The 22,613-nt window shown below is 32.6% G+C and overlaps 1 long non-coding RNA gene across 4 annotated transcripts; it reads right to left on the bottom strand.

Annotated features, from left to right (window-relative positions):
• Nucleotides 1–10,485: 10,485 nt before the first annotated feature.
• On the bottom strand, nt 10,486–17,579 carry LOC140035261 (uncharacterized). 4 transcript variants are annotated; one of them, XR_011839272.1, is made up of 3 exons: nt 15,269–17,511; nt 15,131–15,177; nt 10,486–11,002 (listed from the first exon to the last, which is right to left on the bottom strand). It is a non-coding gene; the product is annotated as an uncharacterized lncRNA (long non-coding RNA). The 4 variants fall into 4 exon arrangements; XR_011839271.1 differs by lacking the exon at nt 10,486–11,002 and adding an exon at nt 13,396–13,670; XR_011839263.1 differs by lacking the exon at nt 10,486–11,002 and adding an exon at nt 13,396–13,670 and having other exon boundaries at nt 15,131–17,579.
• Between the last annotated feature and the right edge of the window lie 5,034 nt (nt 17,580–22,613).

The following is a 22,613-nucleotide window of genomic DNA, read 5'->3' as shown; positions in this document are numbered from 1 at the left end:
TTAATTAATACTACTATTAACTTCCTAAGAAACTATTAGGCTTGAGGATTTGAAGTAATCAAATGAGTTAAAGTTTCTATATTAAGGAAATCTGGATGTACCCATGATCTAGTGACGCGCTCATGAGGTCATTTCTTGTCACAAGATATAGTGTCTTAAAACTGTTAACGAACTCTAATATACTAACTGGGATCAGCATCTAATCATTCATTCCACACCACACCCGCCAACAGTCAAGATACACGTAACATCAAATTGATGGCCGTCCTGTTCTCAGGCGGTCCACCGCTCATCCATCTGAAAAGTGTCCAATACAGTAAGAGAGGCCGGCAATAGAGAGGACACAGGTGTAACTCGAAAGGACTAGAATTGCCACGTGTTACAAATATGACAAATTCTGGCAATGTTAGAAGTTTGATTAAATTGTAGATTTTAAATCATTAATTATTACCTTATATATATATATATATATATATATATATGAAATAGTTGGACAGAAGAATATTTAATTTTTTAGAATGATATTATAGTACGTAGTTTCTTTTACAATGTAATGTATATAAGATTTTAAAAAAATGTAGTTGAAAAGATGGAAGGTGATTGAAAAATATCATTACGATGCAACCAAAAAATATCCACCAAAATAATCAGCTAAAAAGAAAAAAAGAAATATATTCAATACACATTCTAACACAGTAATTAATCTATTTTCCATTTTGCAAGTAGTTTCTCACTATTCATTTTTATTATTTTCCTCAACTACCTTGTTTCTTCCTTAGACACATTTTGACTGCATTTGGATAAGTATTCCGTGTTGCTAAAAGTCTAATGTGGAATTTTCTAAATTTTTATGCATCTCTTATTCTCTTGCCTTTTTTGTTTTTCAGACATTGGGTATTGGTTAATTTAAGCTTTAGTAAGCAAACCATGATTCGTTGTTTAAAGGGGTGCTATGTATCTAATTCCTGTGGTTTGAGAGGGTGTAATTAAATTGGGGTTTCTAAAAAATTTTAGGGGAAGGGGGCATTGCCCGCCTTAGGAGCATGTAGCTTCACCCTTGCTTGTACGCGTTGTTCTTGGACGAGTATGGTAGTAGACTCCTACCGTCTTTGAACCCAATGTTTTGAAATCCGGATTGACAAGTGCATTGGATCAACTTTTGGTTTGTAGTTCAACCGATTTGATTGATTCAAAATCCGATTCGATAATTTTACACGTTTTAATTATTTAATATTAAATGACTTGGTTAAAATTAACACACACACACACATATATATATAAGACATATTTAGCGGGGAACCAATTCAAAAGCTGATTTGTTAGCAGGTTTGATCAGTTGGTTCTTAATAGGGTTTGACTGATTCATAATAATTTTTCTAAGTTAAATATAGAATCAGACCTGTATCACGGCCGGGCTGGTTCACGTTCCAACCGTCTGATCTGAACCGGTTTTAAAACATTGTTTGAACCATGAATTTACATTTGAAACAAAGCTTTTGTTATTTAGCTCATATATGCAAAGGAGAATCTAAAGTTTCAGGTTAAAATCCAGCGTTACTGTTGGAATTTTGTGAAGAAATTTTCAAGAATATCACTTGTTAATTTACTGGAATTCTCTTATTCGGAACTCAGGACTTGTTCTATCTCTTTTATCAACTTCTCGTAATAGCACTTTCTTTTATTCTATATACATACTCACATTTTTTCTACGTATGTATTGTGACGAAGAACCGTGGCTACGGCAGTTACTTGTCGCCGTCTCCCATATCTCTTAGGAATTTATGGCTTCAGTTTCATTTTCCATAGACATAGGAATCATGTCTGCTTTTCTGTCCTCAATGATAGTTTGAACACGTTGCAGCTGGTTGTGCCTTTAGTGGAAAGGAGCAGTCCTCCGGTTGCGGTGAGATTTTAAGAAGTGAGGAGGAGGGGGAGAGAGTTTAACCCAAGGCTTTAAATTCATAGGGTCGGCCGCTCAATTATTGATTATTATGTCTGCAATTTAGGAAAAGATTTAACTTTTGCCAAGTTTGAAACTTTATTTGTTCTCTTAATATATATCTTCTTTCTCGTATATATATATATATATATATTTTTGAATTAAGCCATTGGTTTCAAGGATTGGTTAGATGCGCTATATGATTTTTGTGGTTTTATAATCCTTTTTTGTTATGGCCATCATTGCGGTGAATGTAATCATTTATTTGAAATAAGTCAAAATTCCATCATTCATTTAATGTTCCAAATAAAGTGATATTTTATTTTCTTAAAAAAAAAATTGGTCATACATAAAAGTTGGTAAAGCGATAAAGAAAGGGTCACGTTTCAAAATATCCACTTCACCCCTATGGTTTTATGTAAATAGAGCCTTGATGAAAAATATCCTGTGTAATGTCATTAATTTGAATGTCAATAATGCACTTGCTTAAATACCAAATCAATCGACGACTTAACTACCTTATATAAAAGTATGGGGAGACTACGTGAATAAATGCAAATATCATGAGGAATAAAGTGGATATTTATACAAATCATAAAGGGGTTACGTGAAAATTAAGCTTTTATCACACAAGATTTTAGAGCATGTTTGGTATAAATACCGTAATTGGTTATGCACTTCGTTGATTTTTCACTTTACATAAAACCATAAGGAGTTATGTGGCTATTTTGAAACATTAGAGGGGTCCTTTGGCATTATATAAAATCATAGGGGGTCATAAGTATTTAACCTAAAAAAGTCACTTATATCAAAATTATAATCATAGATATTCGCTCATATAAATATGCAAGAGGGGAGGGAAAAATTTAATAGATGAAGAGAGGAACGGGGGATTTGAATTTAGAATCTTTAATTTTTTGGATCTCAATTTTAGTCATTTGACCAGACTGCTCTGCAGCATATAAGTTGAATATTTGAGTACTGTACATTGATTAAAAGGAAAATGAAGGATAAGACAAGGAATATCCCTTTTTTTTTCTTACAAAGACAAGGAATATGTTGACCTTCTTCTTGAATTTTTGCGAATGCATCAAACCAAATCGAAAAAAAAAAAAAAATCACAGGCAGAAAGTTTTTTTGTCCACATTTTAAACACGCATCAGTGATATTGTAGGAAGAGATCCTGTGATTGAATTGAAACCTGCACGTAATATCTTCAGCTTCGAGCATCTTCCATAACCATTAGCAACAGAGCTATTAGAATAATTGAACGAAAAGTCAAGAAGAGTAATTGATGAGTAGGAGAAGTTGCATATGACAGTAATTGCTAGAACTCCAATAATTGTACCTATGAAGTATACGTTATGGATCCCACGATTATTAATTGTACCAAAATCCATATGATGTACCGTCATAAGGAGCTCGCAAATCAACAAAAAGATAATAGGTCATGATTTTAAAACTAGCATTTCGATTGAAATTAACTCTTTTGAATGTGACATAATCAATGGCTAATATCATATAGTGATGTAACCTCTGCAATTTCAATTGCATTTATCCTCAAAAGCAAAAGGAAAATCCTTTGTGACTACCACTTTTGAGGGTTACGCCCTTCTATACCAATTCCAAAAAAATTGAAGATTATGTACTTGTTCCCTGATTATGAAGATTTAGCGACAAATATTAAATTAACACATCTTGGGCATGCATCCGAGCACAATTAAACTGATAATTACTCAACAACTTTGGTAAAGCTTAGAAATTCACAGGATATTAATTGTACTAAGACTGATTAGTATAATTAATTAAAGCATATCAATTCACGCACGACAGCACTACAAACATGGAGTAGTCCTACATATTTCACTTAACTCGTATCCTTTTGTAATAATACAAGATTTTTATTCTAGTGCTTTATTTCCTTTTTCCCAGTTTTGGGTTCTATGTTCAATTCTTGATTATTAATTTATGTCCTTATTCTTCCAGTTTTAGAGAAAGGTTAAACTCCTTTTTTTTTTTAAAAAGGTTTCACTTTTGCTAGACTCGAACTTTATTTGTTTGGCAAATGAGAAGTTGTTAAGACGTTATTGCAATATATGAGAGGATTGATATTCTACACTGCAGCCTTGGTAGTTGCAAGTAAAACTTTCTGTGAGTTAATTACTTTGCCATTTGGTTGCATGTCGATCGGTGCCGCCATGCCCGGCAAGGAGGCAACCCATATGCAGCAGGAAGCATAGAGCAGCAGGCTTCAAGGGAGACAATTTCATAAAAACATTGTATATAGGGAGACAATTTACATACATGTATGTATGTCTGTGAGAAAAGAGAAATAACATGATTCTCTATTTATAGACTAAATGATTTGATAAATAAGTCTTACATCATAAGAATTTTTTTTAATAAATCATTAATTCCTAAACACTAAGATTACCGTAACTTGATTTCAACAGAATTATTAAAACGCTAACTTACTAAAGCATTGCTAAATAATAAGATCGAAATTTTTATATGTCAACATTGTCTTAAATCAAGCCAAGTTCATCATCACCATCACTGTCAATAATCTCCCTTGCAAATTCTGGAGAAGAAAGATCGATCTCCATAGATTCTTAAATTCTGCTAACATCAATTTGAATTCTTCATCATCAAAAGTTTTTTTTTTTTTTTTTTTTTTTTTTGCTGTAATATCTCATGTATTTGGACAGTCGCTCAATTTGTTTTCACTTGCTAAAATAATTATCTGAGTAAACGATTTTGCTTGACTTCTAGCTGGATTTAGTCATTCAGATGCAAAACAATAGTAATCTTTTTCTACAAGTGTTTTCATGATTTATTATTAAAATATTTTGAGCAGGTGTCCAGTGAAAATTCGTTAACACATGTAACCTACATCTAACTTATCAAGTAAGTACACAAAATCATAATTATTAACATTTAGACAATTTTTCAGGTTAAATTAACACTCAAATGTTCTATTAATGAGTATACATTAGATAGTTCTTAGCCAAATCATTGTTATTATAAACTTAACTAACTAATTATTACAGTTTATAATTATCTATCTACCATCTAATGATAACAGTGGCTACATCAATTCTTTGTCCCTAGTGGTGTATACAATTGCTCCCCCTCTCCCTCCTCCACCATTTAAAATATTGTATACGTACCTTCAAAATAGACCAAAGTGTTAATTTAGCCCCGAAAAGTGATTAAGCCCCAATTAAAGTGGAAATTAATAGGAGTGAATAATTTTTCCAATTGTTAATTCATAACTGGACTCCATTTAAAATGGCCTATTCTAATCCTACGCATAATTGGATGCAGATTAGTGGTAATTCTTTTCCTTTTTCCTATTGCGTCATGTAATCCCATATTGACTAGGAATACCCCACATACTTTGCCTATATATAACCATGATCTTGACACATTTAGGCCAAAAATAAATAAATAAAGAAAAGCTAGTTATATTGTTAGCCAATTTAATACTGGTTTTAATCCAATTATCTAACCAACAAATTATTATTATTATTATTATTATTTTGACCATGATTAGCCACCAGAGTGACTTCTACAGATATTTGTCCCTGATGCTTGAGAATGGCTACAGAAATTCCTCGTCCCCGCCTCCCGGTCACTCTTGCGGGAAGATAGGCTTCTTTGCTCTTTTAGAGGACATATTTATTTTTCCCAGGCTCACCTTAGTGGCGTCCGCTTTCATGTTGTTACGTCAGTTATACGATCGCATCCGGAGAACCCCGCCGCAGCAACATCAGGCCTCCGGTTGGGATACGGCCATGAACATGGATATTGTCGAAAGCGAAACCCCTCCTCCAAAATCCAAAGATGACAATGACTCCAACAGTTGGAAATGTGTAATTGATACGTTGCATTTTCGTCATAAATTTCATGATTGTTTTCCCTTTTATTTTTACCAAATATTGCATTAATTAGTGAATTTACTTATATTTGATAATTGTATTGATTGTAGGGATTCGGAGCGAAAAGAGTTAAGAATGTGAATTTTAATTAATTTCTGTGTAATTTGGCGTGGACGCATCAAAGTCTAATGGAGCTCGAAATTTGGCACGTGACCTCCAAAATTCGAATTCAAGTCACAAGGGTCGGATGTGTCACCAAATGGACAGTGTTTTATTCCTACTAGGATGCTAGTCTATTTTGTCTACTAAGGCGTTTCGTTTTTGTTGGAATAAGATTTGATTTGTTACAAGTTGATTCCGCTAAGTAGTAGTAGTTGATTAGTACTAGGAACCAAGACTAGGAGACTATCGTTTCTTTATCCTTTCTTTTCTACAAGGGAAAACTAGTCAATAGTGAGGTCTCGTTTCTTCTTAGGAAGAAACAAGAGAACGGAATTCGTTTTTCTTTTCTTGGGGAATTCATCTCAATTGGAGAATGCCGCAGCAATAAATTTCAATATTTTGCACGTAGCTTTTTCCATGACGATGAATTAAGCTTGCCATTCTAGTCAAGGAACAATGAAGGATTTGGTTCATCTGAAATTATGAGATTAGATTAGTTTTATTTATTCGTTTAATTTTTCGGAATGTTCTCTGATTTAATTTCTTATGGTTGTTATTTTATGTGAATATCAAGGGCCTGATATTTAATTTAATCTAATAATCTAAAACCAGTTAGAGTAGTTAAATCCGTAATTGTTTAATTACTCTAAATTAGTGGTAACAGACATGATTGGATTTGTGTCAGGAGAACATATGTGCTAACTTAAAATAATCCTCGTACCGTGTTGTTTGGTTAGAACAGGGCTTTTCTATTTTTTAAGGCAATTGAGAAATTGAATTCTAAGGTTGTACCTAGGGTTATTTCTTGATTAGTGAAGTGATTAACGGTCGTACTTTGATCACTGATACAATAAGGAGAAGTTGATTGTCATCGTATGTTTGACAGTTATAACTTGTTTATCAGTGAGTGAATGAAATTATTATTGTATCCATGATCAATTGAGTGAATCATTTCCAAAGTTATTTCTTAGCTAGAGTTTTTTTATTATTGTTTCATTTGTAGTTAAATTATCAGTTTGGCCTTTTTATTTGATTTGTTTAATTATTCACATTTTTGTAAAAAAAAAACCCCTTATTTCGGACTCTAGAAGAAACAAATTTTTTCCAATCCTTATGGATTCGACCATGCTCGTCGCTATATACAAAATTTGTATTTTAGTTGAGTAGGTAATTATTATTATACAGGTTTGACACCTGTCAGTAATTTGTTGTTGGGAACAAAAGATGATTGTGCCCTGCGCATGTGGATATTGTTGTCGCAGGTTGCAGGCATAGGTTTCATTCGGATTGTATTCGTCATTGGTTGAAGATTAGTAGAACCTATCCACTTTGTCGGAAAATTATTCAATAATTAAGGATTTTTTTGGATTAGAATTGTGATGAATTTTGAATGTTATGTCTTTATTCTTCTAGTGTTTTAGAGAAGATCTAAGTTTTTGTAGAGTTGTACTCTTTGTGTATTAGTATTGTAATTGGTATTATTAGTTGCAACCAACTTGTACCTTATTTGCTTTATAAAACAAGAATTATAAGTCCTTGTGCTAGTGCATGTGATGGCCTTGGCCTCTGCCTAAGTTAATTCAAACATATTAATAAAAAAAAAAAAAGTTTAGTACTATCAAAAATAAAATAAAAATAAAATTCTAAAATTATTTACTCTTGCTCAACTTGTATATGTTTTATGCACGTGTAGAAATACAGATGCACTTCTATTAAACCAAGTGTAGAAATTTCTTTCGATGGGTTTTTATTTTAATTATTTCTTGTTCACCAAGTCTTGCACCAAATTAAGTTAGAAAACTGCAGTAAAATTTCCTTCACCCAACGCCAATTCCATAATTACCACAATGGTAATTAAGTCAAGCATTGAAAATTTATTGAAGGCCTATATTATATAAGACTATTGTGTTTAAAATCTCCTTTGGTCTATTCTACCTCATGGATAACAGCCGTTTTTTCTTGTTGCTGGGGATATCGATCGGCTTATATGCTGCAGTTTCTTACTTCTGCTCCAACCATGAAGCAGCAGATAGACAAACTCGGGGCCGTTCGCAACGCAGGTCTGAGAAGGCAACCCAAAAACAGAACCCCGTTAGAAGGAATTTAGTAGCAGATTATATGTTCTATTTTGATGAAGAAGACCTAGATGCAAATAGAAGCATCGATCACAAATTCTTTTTGTGCAATATGTCTTTCTCAGTTGAGAGATGATCCGATGCCATGCATGTGGAGTGGTCTTTCAGGGTGTAAGCATAGTTTCCATTCTCGTTGTCTTTATGCATGGTTGGAAAGAAACAGAATCTGTCCAATATGTAGGGCTAGTGTTCAATTTTGGACATCGTATTAGTTGTATGTATAACATAGGTCCAAGGTTGGATTGTTAATTTTTTTTTTTTTTTAGGTTGGATTGTTATTTTATTATTATTGTTATTATTATTTTAGTATAAGTAAGAAGTTTCGAACTTACACTTTCTTCTCGCTCGGTACCACCCGACGATCCCAACCCATCTCTCCCTCAATTGGATTGTTAATTTATTATGTCTTTCTGGAGCAATTTGATGGGTTTTTTTTGGGTAGGTAGACTCAATTACTTTTCTCTGTTCAAGGGGAAGCCCAAACCTTACAATATGGGAAAGGAAAAGAGGAGGAAAAAGGGCAGGACCTTATTTTCTCTACTTAATGATCCTATTCTTACCTATTACATTGGTACTTACTAGCCAATTAACATGAAGATCTTACCAGCCACTTACACAGAAGACCAAGATTGCACTCTTAAATTGTGTAACCTTATTACCTAGTGTTCCTACCTAGTAAATCATTCCATAGAAGACGGATTTAGCTTAGTAAAATTATAAAATTATTGTTAGTGGAAGATAATTTAGATTTCATAAAATTAGAAGCTTGACATGTAAACCAAGAGCGATCAAAGAAGCCGTGAAACTTAGAGAAAAAATTATTATGGTGAGTGATATAAGTTCATATAGTATTAACATTAGTCAGGTTGAAATTTAATTATCAATTATAATTCTTTGTTTGGAGTCACGGAGGGAATTTTTTCATAAAAATAATTAAGTTCCTCAATGGTAACATTCTTTTACTACATAAAAAAAAGGCTCTTAAGGTACTAGAGTATTGGTTGCTATAGGAAGCTAAAACTCTAAAACAAAATCAAATATATATCCAATGGATTGTTTTAATTAGTTAAGGTGAAATTGAGCAATTTTAAAATTCTAAAACATAATGAAGCAAATACTTTTGTAAAATCAATTAATTTTATTGCTATAGCCTACTGCAGGAAAGCAGCAGCAGAAACGACACGAATTCAGGGGTGCGGAAGTTTCTATGGGGTCTGAACATAAAGCATAAGCTTAAGCATTTTATTTGGAAATGTCTCCAGTGCATTTTGCCAGTTAATGAGACAATTAGGAGGAGAATTGGAGAAGGTAATGATAGGTGCTGTGTTCGTGGAGAAGGGACAGAAACGTTGGAGAACCTTCACTTCCAGGTTCGGCTCACAAGAGGTTTGAGGGCGTTGCTATTGTCAATTCAAATGGTCGGTCGAGGACAAAGGATTGCGAAGTCGCAACCGAAATTATGAAATCAAATTTCTCAGGCTTTCCAACGTAAGCAAACGTGCTTCAAGCGTTCAACCTAGGTGCTTGGGAAGTAACCGCAATTGTGCAATCAAATTTCTCAAGCTCTCCGATTTAGTCAAACGTGCTTCAAGCCTTCAACCTAGAGAAAGGGATCAGTGAGAAGAACTTGCCATTTGGTTTTTACTGGACTGCAAATGAGTTAAGTTAAGTTGAAATTTAGCTTAATTGAGTCGAACATTGACTTAATTTTACCAATTTCATGCTTGACGAACTCTCAATGTGAAGTTCATGCTTGAGCTCAATCTCAAATTCAAGTTGAACTGAGCTCAAGCTTGAGATTAAAAAAATAAAAAATTAATTATTTTATTTTTAAAAAAATGAATAAAATAGTAATTTTTCTTAATAAAATAATAAAATATGAAGAATATATATATATATATATATATATATATATATATATAATCGAGTTGGCTAGCGACCTAACGACCTGAATATTTTTAAGCTCAATTTTGGCGTTAACTGAATTCTAATCAAATTTTGACTCGAGTTGCTCGTGATCAGCGCGAGCAGCTCGACTCATATGTATCTCTGGTTTCCCTTTTGAGTAGCTTTTTAATGGACTTGTCATCTGATTCCTGGAGCAGCCTGAGTAGTGCTGTTTGCACTATAATGGACTTGTCCCAGTCGCATTTATTTTGTTTCTGTATTATTACTAAATTTTCTCATAGAACAGTACAAATATTTATCCTTAATTTCGAGTTTTCTTTTACTTTAAACAATTTGGCTAATGGGCGTCCAACCAATTGAGCGCCCGTTAAAAAGGATTCAGGCAATATTTTTAAGAAATTTAGTTAATTTGACAATTGAAGAGTTTAAATACAGAAGGTATAATAATTGTAATCATGCGTATTAACATAGAAAATTAAGTACTACAATGAAGTGCAACTTAGTTAAGTAAAATACTTCACCTGTGCGGCCATGATCTCAAGTTTGAGTAAACAACGTAGTAGTAGCTGATTACTCTCATTCTTTTTCAAGAATGGCAAAAATTGCAGATCCCCTTGTAATTGGTAAAATTGTTGGAGATTTTGTTGACAACATCTCCCCCACCGCACAGATGTCTGTAACCTACAACTCCAACAAGCAAGTCTATACTGGGTACAAGCTTTATCCTTCCTCAGTTGTCACTTGTCAATAAACCAAAAGTTGAAATTCGTGGAGGTGATATGAGATCTTTCTTCACGCTGCTAAAATTAACATACTTCCCTATCCTTCAACTCTTTCTCCATTTTCTGAACTTGTCTTGTATATTTCATTTCTCTATCAGTCACCATTGCATTCAATGAATTTCTTTTGATCTTGCAGTTTGTGACAGATCCTGATGCTTCTGGTCCTAGCGATCCATACCTTAGAGAGCACTTACACTGGTATGAAACAGTGAAAAAATAACATGTTATACTAGCCGCTGATGAAACATCTAAAATAGAGCTGTCAAATTCGACCTATACACAATATAACAGTTTCCAATAGTAGAATTTCATTGATCTTTCTCATTGGTAGACCCCCTGGTAACATGGGTCTGTTGCCTTTTTTGTTCCTTTGAAATTTGACTCATAGTTATGTACTTACTTATTAATTTATGCTTTAACAATAGTATCAACTTCACAACTTTGCATTGAAGATTATCTTTAACAAAAGCACTCTTCGGAACCTGTTTAACTTTGATAGCAAAAAGTTCATATTTTCAACACTAAAGTATTCTCAATTTAGGGGACCGTTGGATAATGTAAAAATTTTGTCATGAGCCAGTTCCTTTCTATTATGTGCTTATTCTCGTAACGGATCTTCTGTCCCATATTCTGTGCCACTCTCTGTACCACTTTTTCTATATTGCTATTTCTCCTTCATAAATATCATGTTTTATTTTTTTTTTTGTTTCCTTAAGATTCGATAACTATTAATTCAGTAAAAAATAAATACAACAGTTTCAAAAAAATAATATATAATAGAAAATTAAAAAATACAGCAGAAAATTCAGAAAAAATCTCATTTTTTTATGCATTTTGATTTTTTGAGTTTGTTAAATTTTGTGTATTACTGAATTAATAGTTATTGGATCTTAAGGAAACAAAAAAGAACTAAAATATGATATTTGTAAAGGAGAAATAGCAATATAGTAAAAAGTGGCACAGAGAATGGTACAGGGTGTGGGATAGAAGATCCGTTGCGGCTTATTCTGTGCACGTTTCGTGCCAAGAATAGAAAAAAGGCTAAAATAAAATGAAATAAAATAAAATCGGGAGGAGATGCAAGAAGCGAGAAGATAATACAGGCACTCTTAGAACTTACGTTGGGCTTGATGATGGTAATACTTAGTAATAGCAGTAGATGCCTTTGAAATTCGTAAATCATGCATTATACATGAAATTAAAGATGCATGTTAACTAGTAATTGAAGAAACTAAGCCAGGCTTGGTTTTAACTCTTAGTCTCTCAATCAATAAAATTTTTGGCATAAATGTCTGAAATATAGGGAATGAAAATCTTTGGTAAAGAAAAAATCATTGATAATATTTGGCATACTGCATGGTTACACACAAATACTTGGGATACTATATGATATAACGCACTACTCTAAACTTGATTTGACAACGTGGCAGGATTATCACAAACATCCCAGGGACGACAGATTCCTCATATGGTACGTATGTGCTCTTTCTTTTTATTCAGGGAGAAATAAAGCACCAATAAATAAATTAGTTTTCTTCTTCTTCTTTTTTTGTTTGTTTGTTAAGTTTTTATATTCATCAACAGGTAGAGAAATGGTGAGTTATGAAATGCCAAGGCCAAATATAGAAATTTCCTTATATAACATTAGAAATATTCATCCACGTAAATAGATTAAAAAAAAAGGAAAAAAAACAAGCCGTGCAGTCAAAATATCTATTTCGGTCCCTTATTATAATCGAAATCGTTTATATAACATTAGAAATATTCATTTTTTTTAACTTTTAACGGTTTTGCTAATAGGTGCTCTACCCATTGGGCACTCATTAAAATGATCTGAACTTTTTTTAAAAAAAAAAATTATAGTTAATTTGGTGAAGTGTCTAAATACATGTTTAACTACAGAAGGTGCAATAATTGTGAGTGTATAGACTAACATAGTAATTAGATAATAGTATAATAAAATATAATCTAGTTGATAATACACTTCACTTGTGGGTCATGATCGATAGGTCTCATATTTGAATCGTCAAGAAGGTAGGTGTTGTTCTACTATTGATCTTCTTTTTTTAAAAAGAAATTAGAGTAAATTTCTTATATTTCTGACCTAATGAATTTTCTAGGTATTCACATGGTGGTTATCTAAAGCTTCATTGGTTTGGAGTGCAATAAGGCTCGTGGGCTGGATTGAAAAAAATTTGAGACGGTGATGGTGACAGAAAATATTTGGAGTTCTTGGAGATGACTGTAACATTCCCATCATGTGGAAAAGTTGCTCAATAAAAAAAAAAAATTAAATTAGCAGCCTTTATTCAAAGAAACATTTAATATGTCCTTTTATATTCAAAGAAATATTGACGTGTGTGTGACACCCGTAGTTTTATTTTACTATGAAGAACTCAAATGTTTTATTGTTATTTTCTAAAGTAAGCATCTATATATATATACTAGGAGGTTATCGGCTGTGCTAAGCACAGCCTAGGCCCCCTATAATCTATTGTCATATAAAATAAGATTAACAGTAATGTTTGCGAAATAGCATTCTTAAAATTATAAATTACCAATCAAGTATGCAGCTAACAATATGAGACTAAACAAAACAAAAAAATCATTAGCATTGCAAAAGAGAAGAGAAGATGACAAAAGATTGGCAAGTAGTTTGACAAATAGCTTAACATCTTCAAGTGCAAGTTAATCTTACAGAGACAAGAGATGACTTGCTAAATACTTAATATAAAGTGCAATCATAGGCTGCAATTACAAAAGATCACATATTGAGATCTATTAAGGTGCACAAAAGAACAAGTGGTTAATTGATCACAGCCAATGCCCATTGAGATTAATTGATTGCTGTCAAGAAGTAACCCTATGCACAAAAAAAAAAACACAAAAGGGACATCCTCATGAAATACACAAAAATGAGTCCAACATCTAGTGAGGATTTATAAATTTTCAATATAAAAGGTTCAAGAAAACATGTCAGAAAACTAAACTTTCCAAGACACAACTAAGAGGATAAACACTTCATGATAACCAAAATTGAAACTTACATCTAATAGGCCATAAAAACAGATAAATAAATGAAAAAAATCCAAAGCAGAGTATAAACTGTAATAATACATCTTCCCTAGCACACACATGTAGTCTTATTGCAAAAAATCATTTTTTCATATTCCTTTTTAAATATCAATTAGAGATATGATTTATACATCTTAATATTTTTTCCCACACTGTAAAAATATAAGTTTTAACATATTTTTTCCAATAAGTCCTAGACAAATAAAAACCTAAGAAATTACTTTCTAAACACATAAGGCTCATAACTGGCATATTTGTTTTTATTTTTGTGCCATCAATTAAATCATCTCTTATCCAATCTCTATGTATTATGAAAAATTTATCAATTTTTCATATCTCTTCCTGTCACTAATCCAAGGAATAAGGAGAGTGTTTATAAAATTAAATAAAGGCGATGCACTTATATATGCTTTGTAAATAATTAACCTAGCATTTAAACCCCTTCTCATTATGTTTATACTCTCATTAGACAAAAAATATCAATTTTGGTATTTATTTTCCCTTAAAGTATAAATAATTTTAAAAATTTATAAAAAGAATAAATAAGGTTGCATTCTAAATATTAACCTTGCATTTTAACGCTCAGGTAAGGACAAAAATATTAACCTTGCATTTGAATGCTCGGGTAAGGACAAAGTGTCTAGGTAGAGAATCTAATGACTTAGAACTTAGAATAATAATAATTTCCTTAGAATAATAATCATTTCCCAACTTTATTTTCACAAGAAAATGCTCAGTTTTTCAGTAGATTAAATTTGCTCATATTTAGCATTGTCATTATTTAAAAATTATTGGCAACTTAAGCATGCTAATTTCAAAACTCTAGCTTCAAAATAGAGTTTTAACATCTACAGGAGTACAAGGAAGAAAAGAGCAGGGACAAAAAATTATTAGAAGTACCGAGAATTTTTTGTCAGTATCATAGAGTAGGCAATTAAATAGCAAGAAAAATAGTAAAATAGTCAAAGCTACAGAAGTAAAGCTAAAATTGAATCACAAGCTCAAGACATACAAATTATTAAATATAATTCAACAATTGAATTTGACAATCAAAATTAAGGCTCAGATTATTAGTTAATAAAAGCTTTGCTAAAAGAAGAGCACAAGCATTTGAACTCAACAAATAGCCCTATAGATTCCAAATAAGAAAAATTACTCTTCTGTGACTCACTTATTTCTCCAATTAGCAGCAAGAATAAAACAAAACATTTTTGAATAACCTAACAGCTAAAAAGAAGCAAGAAATACCTATTACTCAATTGATGGTTGCAAGATTTGTTTTAATTTGTTGCCTCCTACAATAACAACAAAAATTCATTCAGATACTCACCAAATAAATGAAAAAGCATTCTTCTTTTGCATCGTTTATAGTTTAACGTAACCCACAGGCAGTAGTGGAGTTGTGGAAGCATGCACATTTTACGTGAGCAACAAGTGCCCATTTCCCATATGGCCTGCCACTGCCCCGAACCAAGGCTTTCCAGTCGTAGCAAACGGTGGCTTCTATCTTCCATCCGGGAGACTCCGGAAATTCCAGGCACCAGGAGATTCGAGTGGCCGCATCTGGGCCAGAACAGGCTGCAATTTCGACTACTCCAACGACGGACGAGCCTGTGAAACAGGCGACTGCAATGGGCGACTCGAATGCGCCGGGGTGATCGGCGTTCCTCCTGTGACGCTAGTAGAGTTTACGTTGCAGGTTGACAAGAGGCAGCCGAGTTTCTACGACGTAAGTATAGTGGATGGCTACAACCTCCCTGTTTCAGTGACCCCATATCCTACAGCACCAAAATGCTACATCGGAGGGTGCTTCTCAGATATAAAAAAGGAGTGCCCTGGGGAGCTGGCGGTCCTGAATGAGCTCGGAACTTTTTCTTAAGAGTTTGATATTATCAAGCCACCAAAAAAGAAGCAAAAAACAATCATTTTACGCTACACTCAGTTTTCAAAAAATAGGAAAAAATTGGAAAAGACCTTTAAGTTAACATAAGTTTTGAAACTTACCAGTGAATTCAATGCAGAGAAGAAGAAGAATCTGGACAGCAAGTTGAGTGACAATGTTGAACCACTTAGATTACTCTAAAATCCATCAAATGGCCAACATTTGATTCAAAATAAAGCTAATTTATTAGTTTTAGATATCAATAGAAACACAAATGAAGCAATTCTTTTGTTTAAAGAACCTTCTCAAGAGATCCAAAAAACACCATCTAGATTTATTGTTGCATTTGCAATCAACCTCAGAACCAATTATCCCAAGTTTCAGACAGACATTTCATCAAACATTTGATAGCCATGCCTATGAGATTTCACATATTCACTTGAAGGCAGTGTCATACTAAAACCATTTTTTGAGTTAATGAAGCAAATATAACATAAGCAATCATTGTAAGGGATCATAACATACCTGAGATAAGTGATAAGAAAGCATCAAAACAGGGAGTAATAATACTTGAAGTATAACTGAATTTGTACGAGAATTTCGGAAGAACAAACTAAGCTACCGTTGGACTAATAAATGAAAAAAACAATGAACTTTGACAATTAAAAGTAAAGCTCCAATTTGTTTGTCAATGGCAGGCGAAGAAGAAGAGCACAACCATGGCTGCAAACTCAGTTGCAGTTCTGGAATAATATATACTCCAAAATGCCATCTGAGTTGCCTCGCCAAGATACAGCTTAAATCCAGTTAGTATCAAGCCTGAAACACAACTCACGGCAACAATATTGTATCATCACAGCCGAAAATGAGAACAAAATAAATTCACCTATTTCTGATCTTCATCTGTTGTGAAAATCCAACAAAAAAATCAACACTATATTCGAACAAAATTTAGATTCACTAAACCCTGGTAAGGAAATAAAAAGAAGAAAAAACAAATGTTCAAACCAAAAAGGAAATAACAAAAAATTGTACTTCCATATGAAATAGCACATACCGAATCAAGAGGGAAAAAAGCCAAAACCAGAGTGAATGAAGGTTAGAATGAGAGTGTGATTAGAGAAAGAGACGTGCAAATACAGATAAAAGGTACAGGCTAAGTGAATAGGAATCCTACTTCTCAGCAGAACTGGAATAAGGGAAAAATCACATCCAAGCAGATATTTGTAATCGTAATCATACGGATGATGAAGGTTGAATAGAAAGCATAATTTGGGTGGAAAATTGAATACCAAAGCTGATCAGAATAGAATGGCATACCTAAAAAAAAATTCCCCATTTCACTCCTTTGAAGTACAACTATCACGTGAGGCTCCAACAATTCGGCAACATGAGACGAAATCGATACAGAAACGGGTTAATTGGATATCAGAGAAAGAGGGAAAAACGGCTAGTGCAAGCAAAGTAGTTCACCTGCACCCAATTCTCCTGTGCTGAAGTACAAAGGCCATGTGAATGATCAGCAAATCAAGCGGCTGAAGGAGTAGCAGCTGACCTGCTGGCTTAAAGAAGGAAGTCACAAAGAGATGAGATGGTGGGTTTGGTAGCATAGCCGGTTGGGATGGGACTTGCTCAGAATAGGTGTGCTGAATTTTGCTCAGAATAGGCGCGTGGTAGAGAGAGCAGGAAAAGGCTTCAATGCAATTTGAGGGGAAGACGGTGGAATGGCAAAAGAAGGAAAAGAAATAGAAGACTTCGGTCGGTCAAGAGAAGCTTTGTAAGAAACACTTTACTTGCCACTTGTCAGATAATTAAGGAACCACGTGGCAAGAGGAAAGGAAAGCATTAAATCTGGCTGTTTTCTTATATACAAGGTAGATATATACTGTTGCCTGGTCATTAACAAGTCAATTTAAGAAGTATCTGTTGCTTCATTTGTTAACTGCGTTTTTGGTTGTTCCCTATCCGGATTTTGGGTTTGAATGAATTTCTCGCCTTTGGTTTGTATATTTCCATATGTCTAGCTTTCTCAGGTGCTTCACTTTCTAGGATAAAAGATTTCTGTATTTTCCCAATGAGCCTTGAAGGAAAGAAATTCCTTGTTCCCTTTTACAATGTAGTTTGTCGATCAATTTTTGCGAGAAAGCTAAGTCAATAAATTATACAATTTTTTTTTTTAATGCAACGTCTTAGGGGGCAAAGCAATGGAGAGGGATTACACATATGATTGTAGGTATAGGCGGAACCAAAAAATTTCCCTTCAAGGGTTGACTCTAATTCAACTAAAGTTTAAGCATATAACTTATGCTTCAAAAAAAAAAAAGTATATAACTTAAAATATTTTTAAATTTCTGCACCGAAAATTCTTGAATTTACGCAGAATTTTTTTTAAATTTTCAATTTTTCAAAAAACTAATAGTCCTTTGGACTGTTGATCACCACCAAAACTTTAAGTCTTAGTGAAGTGAGAGATAAAGAATTCAAACCTTACCTTCTATCAATGTGCCACTATATGTGATTTCTTCAAAATTCATACGAGTAAGGAGTATACTTGTAACTCGTCTGATCTGATGGTGGGTCATAAGAGAGATTATTAATCAATAGTAAATTAAAATACTTGAAGTTGAAGGAGGATTCCCACTACTCCCTAATTCCGCCCGTGATGACAGAGATATTAATCAATAGTACATTGGAATATATATGTGATTTCTTCAAAATTCATACGAGTAAGGAGTATACTCGTAACTCGTTTGATCTGATGGTGGGTCATAAGAGAGATTATTAATCAATAGTGCATTAAAATACTTGAAGTTGAAGGAGGATTCCCACTATTCCCTAATTCCGCCCGTGATGACAGAGATATTAATCAATAGTACATTGGAATATACTTGAAGGAGGATTATATATGCCTGTAAATTTATGTCCTTAGCAGATTACAAGTGACAACAAACTATTCGAACCATATGTTTTCTTAACCATGCATCAAGTTGTCAGTCTCCAGATATGTGACAATAGACCATTTGAGCCTTGTCTTTTCCTAATCATGCATTAAGTTGTGAATCTCCAGATGTATGAATTCACTTTTTAAACTACATATAATTTAGCAGTTTCTTTTTCTACCTATTTTTTCCCCTTTTCTCTGCTATTTCTTCGTCAAAGTAACTACGTACTTCATGACCCCAGAAAAGAATTCCGTTTTAAAATATCCATAAAAACAGATTATTAGAAAAAGAATAGGTACAAATCTTATCTATCGACATAATCTTTTTAGTTTATACCAATCCTATCATAATTTTGCCACGTTTATATTTCCTATATAAATTAGGTTGTATTTGTAATCCAAAACAGATTAGGACCATCCGATCAGAGACATCTTGAGCCCGTATAATTACAATCTTGCCTTTACATCCCAAACCATTCCACCTCTCCTAAATCTAATTAAATCTCTTAAATAAATTGCAAGATGTTCTTGCAATTTATGTGATTTCTACGCTACTGTTAACGCGTGTCTTGTATATCTGGAAAGTGATCCAAGATTCTTGCAGGGAAGAACCACCATGGTGGACGATCGATGAATCTACCAGCTTTAGCATCAGACCAGAATTGGCTGCAGGAGCTGAAGAGATGGTGGTTATACATATTTTGGGAGATGAACGGTTTTCAAGATTACGAATTTCTTGTACGGAACATCAAGAAGAAGATCCAAATCATTTGTGTTGCTCTGCATTAGCATAATTTCCCTCTATTTGAAAAACCATGCTTCTATAATAATTTTTATAATTGTTGAATTATTAGCTTAAAGTTTTTGCGCTTTAACATCGAGTGTTTGGTAGTATTTTATCACAAATCAGCAAAAATAATATTATAGATACGCAAAATCACACAAAATAAAGACACTAAAAATAATTAAATCGTTATATCGTTTCAAATAAACAAAAAAAATTATAGATACACAAAACCACACAAAATAAAGACACTAAAAATAATTAAATCGTTATATCGCTTCAAATAATATACTGAACATGCATGCATGCATTCACAGACACACACACACATATATATATGAAAAAATATATATATGTAAAAATATGTTATATACCTATATCTACATATTAAGAATCATTGCTTTTAAGATGTTGAATACTTAACATGCATGCACGCACTCACAGACACGCATATATATATATATATATATGAAAAAATATGTTATATACCGATATCTACATATTACGAATCGTTGCTTTTGAAATGTTGCGTTATATAATAAGTACAAAGTAATAATTAATTAGATCCTTATTTATAAATGAATAGTCATTCATTGTCTACCTAATGAACATTCCGTGATATAAACATCAAAATGAAATCACAAGTAAACAAAAAAAAATATTACAGATACACAAAATCACAAAAAAAAATTCATGAAATCACAAGTAGACAAAAAAAAGGGTGAATTCTTAGTTTATGATGGAAAAAAAAAAAGAATTCTACAACGAGGGCGATTCTTGGAGTGTGTTCTGCAAATAAGGGTTTTCGCATTCCGGAAATGCGAGCTCACTGAGCTCGCATTCCCCGAATGCGAGCTCGTGAGCTCACATTCCGCAAATGCGAGCTCGAATTGGAGCTCGCATTCCCGAGCTCACTGAGAGCCAAGACAAGGAGGAAATCATGCAAATATTGAAAATACTTCATGCAAGATGGTTCGGCAGCAGGCTCGTGGCACAGCCTTTATGGTGTCTGATTTAGTTTCCTTTCATCCGACTGCAACTAATGACTTGAACAGTCAACACTTAGACTATAGTAATAAAAATTCTAAACATTTTCCATCTTTTAGCCGCAAAAATCCTTATGTTTAAGCACAAAACAAATTAGATGAAAGGATCATGCGAGCATCAAAGAACAGTTTTTTCTTCAACAACAATGCTTCTGCAAATTTCGATGCAGAAAAATCATGCAAAGCTTCAAACAAAACTAGTGAACCTATCACCCCAAATACCCCTTAACACTGAACACTTCAAATGAAACCAGGGTTATTGATTATAAACACAAATCTCAGCAGATCAGAACTTGCGGCCAAACAAAGACAACCAAACAGCAACTGAAGTAGATAAAGTTTCAAAGCCGCAAGTCTGAACCAGCAAACTAGGAGTTCATGCAAAGAAACATTAAATTAGAGCTCGCATTTGCGGAATGCGAGCTCAATAAGTAGAGCTCGCATTTCGCGAATGCGAGCTCTATTCTAACCTCGCATTCGTGAAATGCGAGCTTTACTAAGCTCGCATTTCACGAATGCGAAGACCCCCGGACGGAATTCATTACCAAAATCACCCCTTTTGTAGAATTTTTTTTAAAATTCATCACAAAATTAGAAATTTCTCACAAAAAAAATTATTATAGATACGCAAAACCACAAAAAATATAAACGCTAAAAAGAATTAAATCATTGCTTAACATACACACACCCACTCGCACAGATGCATATATATATATATATATATATATATATATATATATATATATATATATATATATATGTATATATGAAAAAATATAGTATATACCTACATCTACATATTACTACAAATTCACCACAACATTAGGTAACATAAATTAAGTCACACAAATATCAAACAAAAAATATTTAGCAATTTCTTGCGAATCATTATAATTAAACTGTATAATCCCCATATGCAACTGCTTCTATTTCCTATAAAAAAAAATTTATACGCATCACCTTAAATACATGCATAAAAATTTTGTGTCTCTAAAATGTATAGCTTTCACATTTTAAGACTAAGTGACATCAAATAAATATAGCAAATACAAAATAATAATTAATTAGGTGTTTATCTATTAATGAATACAAATATTTTTTTTTTTGCATTTTGCTGATTAATGATATATTTATTTTGAAAAATGTAAGATAATTTCCCTGTGCTTCAAAAATATTACTTTGATCATATTTGTTTAGGACATCACTTTTATTCTCTACAAAAATGATGATTAATTACATAATTGCTTCAAAAAATATAGGATAATTTCCCTCTATTTCATAAATGTTACTTCATAATATTTATTCATCAATAAATTATTACAGCAGTATATATGTTTTCTATAGAATTATGCATTTGCAATTATTTCTTTTCATTCACCATCTCCTATTCATTGTCTAATCAACATTCAGTGTGAAATAAAATACTAAACACACACACACGTATATACATACATACATTCATACATACATATTACAAAATATATCACATACCTATATCTATATATTAATACAAAATTCACTTCAACTTTAAGTAACATAAAATAAGTCACATAAACATCAAACAATAAAAATTAAAAATTCTACTACAAATTACACTGATTAAACTCTATAATTTTCATGTCCAATAATTTTTATTTCTTATACAAAAATTTATACACATCACCTTACTTTCAATAATATCCATTTATCAATAAACTATTAATATATAAAATCTCTCAGCTCTCAAAATTAATATTATCCTTTATTTATTCAGATTCTATTAATTAAAAAAATACAACTTCCATCTATTTCAATCACATTCATTCATGACTAAATCAATATTATCTTTACTTATAAAAAAAAACCTACTTAATTAATAAACACATATTTTACCAAGGTACAATATCAAATTATTTCCAAATTATTAATTGATCTCATCAAACAACATCCAAACTATATTAAAATTTGCCAAAAAAAATATATATTATCCATTTATTTTTCAACAAATTTGCCATTCTTTTATATACTTTCCATAGACTTTTCCACTACAACAATACACACTTTCTCATCCTAGCTATCCAAATTATGAAAAGATCATC

Source organism: Coffea arabica, chromosome 1c (assembly GCF_036785885.1).
Source record: "Coffea arabica cultivar ET-39 chromosome 1c, Coffea Arabica ET-39 HiFi, whole genome shotgun sequence".
Taxonomy (NCBI): domain Eukaryota; kingdom Viridiplantae; phylum Streptophyta; class Magnoliopsida; order Gentianales; family Rubiaceae; genus Coffea; species Coffea arabica.
The sequence above is the reverse complement of the archived record's forward strand: the minus strand, read 5'-3'. Positions and strand labels throughout refer to the sequence as shown.